Genomic DNA, 6,525 nt, shown 5'->3' on the forward strand with positions numbered 1-6,525 from the left:
GTTATGTCTGGATAAGTAGGAGTTTAACCTGCTACAGTATCCATAACGAAGTTGCGCAAGGGTCACTCTGGTTTCAAGTGGCAACTCGAGGTCTTCGTCTGCTATGGGTGGTGGTTTGACTCCAAGGACGCCATTCACTGAGAGGGAGGCAAGGAAGATGTTAATGGTTTTAAGGTCTTAGGGTACCCATTATTTCTAATTAAAATTAGAGTGTAGTTGCTTGAACCGCACCAAATCATTCTGTGGCGTCTTCACTTCTTAGCAGAGTTCCTAGTCTGGTTTGCACTTGTAAATTTCCATACTCTTTTAAGAAAAAGTTTATTAAAGAAGTATCCTTGATTAGCTCCAACAATTCAGCAAGCAATCAGGCTAATTAAGGTACACTACCAAGCAACCAAATATCTTTATAGCGCGCATAACCATTTCTATTTATAACACAATTAACTCAACATACATTAACACCAGCTCAAACGAGCAAACTTAGAAGCCATGAGATTACTAATAGCACAAGTTCACACCGTTATTGGACAGTTAATTATAAAGTGAAGGGTGTAGAAAAAACTGCGGCTGGTGGTGGACTTACGTACCAACAGCAGTAATTCTAACGGTGAACGCTGTTAGAAGCTGCAGCTACGACGTCCTTGTCGAGCACATGGCACCGGAAACTTCAGCATCAACAATAATGCTTGCACCAAGCGGGAAACAAACGGCCAATGAGTGGTGTGAAAAGCCAATGAAAATAACAACAAAAGTGCACTTAAAATGAAGGACATTTAAAACATCAATGATGAGAACACTTCAGCGCGCGGAGAGCGGGGTAACTGCGGAGCTGTGACCAGGGAGGACACTGGGGAATGAGCGGAAATATTAAATGAATTTTCCGCAGAATGCAGGATGTGCAAGGTCATCAACGGACACACGCGCTAAGTGTACACAAAAACCGAGATAATAAAACCGAGCGCATTCACAGCAACACAGACACACAAGCAACGTGGGACAATAGCCGCCACATAGTTCAACACCCAGTTGTATGGTATGCTGCATGGCAGCGGAAACGTGGCTTGCAACATGGCGGGCCCCACGGAGAGCGGTGTTGGAGGTTTGCGCGCTTCCTTTTGTAAGCGTTGGATAAAACAATGAAGGCTAAAGGAAAACAAATCTTAATGACCATAAGCTCCGCAAATGGAATTACACGGGATTGGCGAAGTCAAGCGCTAAAGCATTGGCGGTTCGCCGACGAAAAGGCCACGGAGTCACCAACAAAACAGAAACCAAAAGCGCCAACTACTAACCAAGCGACCAAGCGACGATCCAACGACTCAGCAAGAGTCCACTGAAATGGTGCATGGACCCAAGACCAACAAACTGTTTGTAGTTGAGGACAATGGGGTTTTATGCTAACACCTATAGTACACCGAGACACACATACATTCACAAAGTGCAACTGACAGTTGGTGGCAACCGGTGGAAGCAGGCCACAGCTGGTTTTACAGGATGCTACGCTATTGCCATAATTTAAAATGTGTTGAAATGTGGGTGGGCTGCGGAGCTCAGCTGTGAAAAGAGTATAGTTGGCAGCAAGTGTGGCCAAATGGAGACGACAGCAATGAGTCTTTAGTGAAAATAAGAGGAAATTATATTTCCTGTCATACATTTTCAATATTACAGCAATGCTTGTGCTCAGTTAATATGTGGGGAGTCGGAGATTACGAATGGTATGACTGTATGTCGGTTTGTGTGAGTGAAGGAAGTGTTTAAAAGACAGTTATTGTGCGAGCGAAATTGCAGTTTTCTGGGATTTTACTTTAAGCTGCAATTGTCTTGCGAAACATTCAAGGTTTCGTTGGATTATTCGTAACATTTGAGGTTACAACTATTGTGGAAAGGAATTTTAGACAAAGCTTATACGTTATATTTGAGGTTAGATCCATTCCTGTGTAGACGTGACAAGAAAGGGTAGGATCCGAAACAGAAAAACATACTTGATAAGGCTCTTGGGATAATCGAGAACAAGTACTCCGAAGAATTAATGATTATTCAAAGTAAAAACCTAGATTGGAGCCTGGAGTTGTATGATCTTTCTGATTAAAGTACATTGTTGAAAAGCCGACAATGCTTGTAAGATTTCTTAGAACCCTTCGTTTGGTAGAACAGTAAAGATTCCCGAGATTTCATTACCTCTGATTATAAACCCTGATCTCAGAATCTTGGGAATCTTAACAGTTCGTTCCATCTCTCAAAAGGGTTCTCAAAATTCTTACAAATCTTGTCGGATATCGTCGACTTTTTTTTCGTTTTACCGTGAACAGAGAATGGTCAACGCTTTGCCTATTTTGAGTTCAACCGGTTCAAGTGAACTCAAACTAAGAGAAGTTAGTTAAAATTGCGAGAACAGAGCATTTCTTCACGACAAATAGGAACAACTGGGAGTTAAAATGTCAACCTAGCTTCTGATGAAAGGTAAGATTCGTTAATACATGCTACTTTAGGCAAAAAAAGCAAATCCGAACCCAATACTGTTAGAGAAGTAGATCTTCTAGCGCATGTAGATCAAGTAGAGTTCCTTTCTATGTGAAAAAAGATCATGAAAATGAGAAAGAAACATTGAGTTCTAGTAAACTATATAACTTTGTACCATTAGAGCTCTGAATTTTCCCAGATAGATCGAAAAGGTCGAAGTTAGATCGAGTAAGTCAAGTGGGACTACCATTCAGTTTGTTATGGGTTCCAACTTGAAACCCTTGGACCATGGGACACTTAAAGTAGATATGAATTTGCTATTATTTTTCACCAAAATTTAACACATTTCAAAAAAATTCAATTTACGACCTTCTTGCGTCACAGCCAAACTTTTTATCACGCTCAAACTCTCGTTGTTCTTGCAAAGACAATTCGCACAGTTGGTGGTCGTTAATATTCTCACAGACTAGTACATGATGTAAACCATTTTGCCCTTGGGGGCTAGTCATGTGTCCATTACTCCAACTACTTTCACATTGCACGGCTACAATTTCACAGCTTTCATAAGTCGCTTTACGCCACAATCGAAGTGCTTATGTGGCTTTCCGTTGTACGCGTTGCACTGTCTCTGTGTCAGTGTCTGCTTATCTTCGCTTCGACTATTATTTTTGCAAGGACATTCACTACTCACTACCACTGTATGTATGGACTGCGTTTTGGCCTTTGTGCTGTGGCGGAAAGATTTCATAGCATTTCCTTGGTTGCTTGACATTTCAAAAATTAATTAAAAACGATGATTGAGCTGCCACGCAGGGATAAGAGTCAAAGAAAAGATTGTACGCAAGACTTTGCTGTGGTTTTACTATGAAGGGTTTTTAGTGAATTATAAGTAGAATATATATTTGCAGGCTCCACGTGGGTGTTGTTAGTGGTTTGCTTAGTTGACCTACTCGCTCGCTTGTCTCTGTAATTGAATGACTAAATTGCTTATCTCACACTCCTTTGAACATAAATTCTTTAAGTTTATGCCGAAATTCGCTAATTATCTCACTTTGTGCTTTTGTGAGTGTTGACTTTTTTTTTATTTCTTCGCCTTTGTCGTAAATTATGATATCTGAAAGAAATGATTGATGGAATCTTGTCCGCATTATTAAGAAGAAGTTATAAGATCGCTCCCTCGTGGGTGACATCAAAAATATGTATAGGGTAGGTGGCGGACGGTCTACAGTCACCTTAAACCTTTGTGGAACCTTAAAATAAATATTTGAATTCAGACCCTATACTGCCTACGTGTTTTTCCTTTCTCTAGCTCAAGTTTCCTAAGGACTTAATTTTTCCTGTTTATATCTAAAGACAGTGTATCTACATAACTTCCCTTTGAAGGCACTTGTATTTATTTTGGGGCTTATCCTTTCTTTTGAATCAGAATCAGCTAAACGATAGGCATCATAACCAAAGTTTACCTTTATGTATGTACGATTTCTTAATAATTTCGTTCGCTTAGCAGAAAGTGACCGAAATTCTCAAATGGTTTATAAAATAATTAAATTGCATTAAATTGTTCATCATTCTAGAAAACTCATCTTGCAATTTTGTTTGCCAATATGAGGTGTATTTCAGAGTTCAAATTATCGTTTTTCCCCGCCATCTTGGTCTCTTGGGAAGTTCTCTCACTACTCATTATGAAAATTATTGCATTGTGCTAGGCACCTTGAGTAAATACATTTTTGAAGTCAATAAATCGTAACTGCATCCAAAGCTTTCATCAAAATCGAACTTTCCTCTTATAATATGTTTTTCATATTATAAGTGAACACCGTGGTTGTAGCCTCTCAACACTAATCGTTCCAGCACATAACGGTACTTTTTGTAATATTGAAAATCAAATCAAAACATTTTAATTGTGAAAGTTCGTTTTTGAAAGCTTTCACCAAATCCAAAACAGAAATAATTGTAAAAGTTTTATGAAGCTTTTAACATTTTCTCCGTAATTTTAAAATTTTCCTAATACGTTACGGTGCTTTTTGATAAATTCGAACACATTACAAAGCCTTTTAATTGTTTACATCATTTTTAAAAGCTTTCACTATATCAAAAACAGAAATAAGTGAAAAACTTTTAACGTTTTTTCCGTAATTTAAAGGTTTTTAACGGTGCTTTTTGATAAATAGGATTACATGGCTTTTAATTGTTTAAATTCATTTTTGAAAGCTTTTACCATATCAAAAACAGATGTAATTCATAAAGCTTTATAAAGCTTTCCACATTTCTTTTGTAATTTTACAATTTTCCGAAATGCTCTTTCAACACAAATTTCCAATTTCAGTCACGCAAGCCAATAGCTTTAAACTGCATTTTCAAATACAGCATAACAGTAAAAAAGAAAAGATTGGCAAAGACTGTTGCAGCAGAATCGCCTCGATTCTTTTTCGCTTTAGTAAATACACATTTTACAGCTATTTTGCTGGTATTATGAAACAATGTGGAAAACTCAATCGACTTCATAAAAGTAAAGTGAAGTAAAGTAAACTTGATTGAGCTTTTTGCTGCTCGTCAATTCACTTGATTTGAACGGCAAGCCAGCATACTTTTTCTTTTTTTCGTTTTTTGAAAATGTTTCTTTGCTCGAAAATGTATTTTATTGTTTTCTTTTTACGCCGAGCAGTCGCATAAAAATGCAATGCTGCAGATTTGCTTGTTCTCTGCCGTCGTTTTCTGTTTTTTTTTTCGTGGCATTTTCCACTTCACAAAGTGCGCAGCGCATACTTTCACTAGTTCTAATGCAATTTTTGACTTTCGACTACAGTTTTCAATTTCGTTTGCTTTGTGCGTTCAGCCCGTTTGATAGTCGTGCTTGTAAGTGGTGCCTGTCAGCTTTGTTTTTTTTCCCTCGAAAAAAAGCTATTTGATTATGTCTGTGTTTATCTTCTATGCGAAAGTGAGGTTACTGCTGTGCGCATAGCAGTGGTTTTTGAATTCACTCTCGGCAACAGTTGGTTGGTTGGCAAATATAGCAAAAGTTGAAAAGTAAGGAAGTGCTGAGTACGGTTGTAGCCAAACAGTTTATACTCTGACTCCAAATCACATAAAATCTAAAATAATATTTTCACTCAATGAAAATAAAATTTCTCACATAGTTAGGTTAGGTTAGGTACAAAGGCTGTTTACCTATAGGGGAAACCCACTTAGACTATCGAGAGCAGTCCTTTGTGATGCCGTAAAAATTCAACTCCCTCACTTATTTATGAATCGACAAAGCGCTTGGAACCTACCACAAATCTGCAGAGGTTTTTAACTTCTGTGTCCGCCAGTTCGCGGGGGTGCCCAAAAAAGTGAGATCCAAGGATTTTTTGTCTAGATCTCGCAAAGGCGGGACATTCCAAAAGGAAATGCTGGCAGGACTCTACCTCACGTTCTTCTAGGCAGCTTTTGCAGCTAGCATCCGATAAAATTCTTAATTTGACCGCGTGAGTCCCAATGGAACAATGGCCAGTTAGAACAGCTATAACTTGGGACAGATTGATCTTGTTTAGGGCAAAGAGTTCCCTTGACCTCTTGCGATTTATTTTGGGCCAGAATGATCTTGCGACAGAACAGGTGCTAGTGACTGTCCAACGCCTGCTAAGTTCGACTGAGACCCATTCATCCAGAAGCAAGTTGCAAGAGGACAGCGGCGCTCCCATTTGTTCCCATTCCATTGTAAGTGCAACAGAAGTACCTGTCCTAGCAAGCTCATCAGCCTTGCAGTTTCCTGCGATTGGCTGTGGCCAGGCACCCAAACTAGTATGATAGCAAAGTGCTCCGGTGCAACTGATAGCGAGGACTGGCAATCCTTAACCAGCCTGGAGCGCACAGTCATTGAGCTTAAGGCTAATATTGCCGCCCTACTATCAGAGTGGATCGTTACCTTTTTGAAAGTGAATCCGCTGCAACCTTTATGGCCGCCACTTCTGCTTGGAACACGCTACAATGGTCCGGAAGCCTAAAGCTGTAGTTAATGAGAAATTCCGGACTATAAACTCCTCCTACAACTTTCCCCGCTAAATTCGACCCATCCGTAAAGAA

Source organism: Zeugodacus cucurbitae, chromosome 4 (genome assembly GCF_028554725.1).
Source record: "Zeugodacus cucurbitae isolate PBARC_wt_2022May chromosome 4, idZeuCucr1.2, whole genome shotgun sequence".
Classification (NCBI taxonomy): Eukaryota; Metazoa; Arthropoda; class Insecta; order Diptera; family Tephritidae; genus Zeugodacus; species Zeugodacus cucurbitae.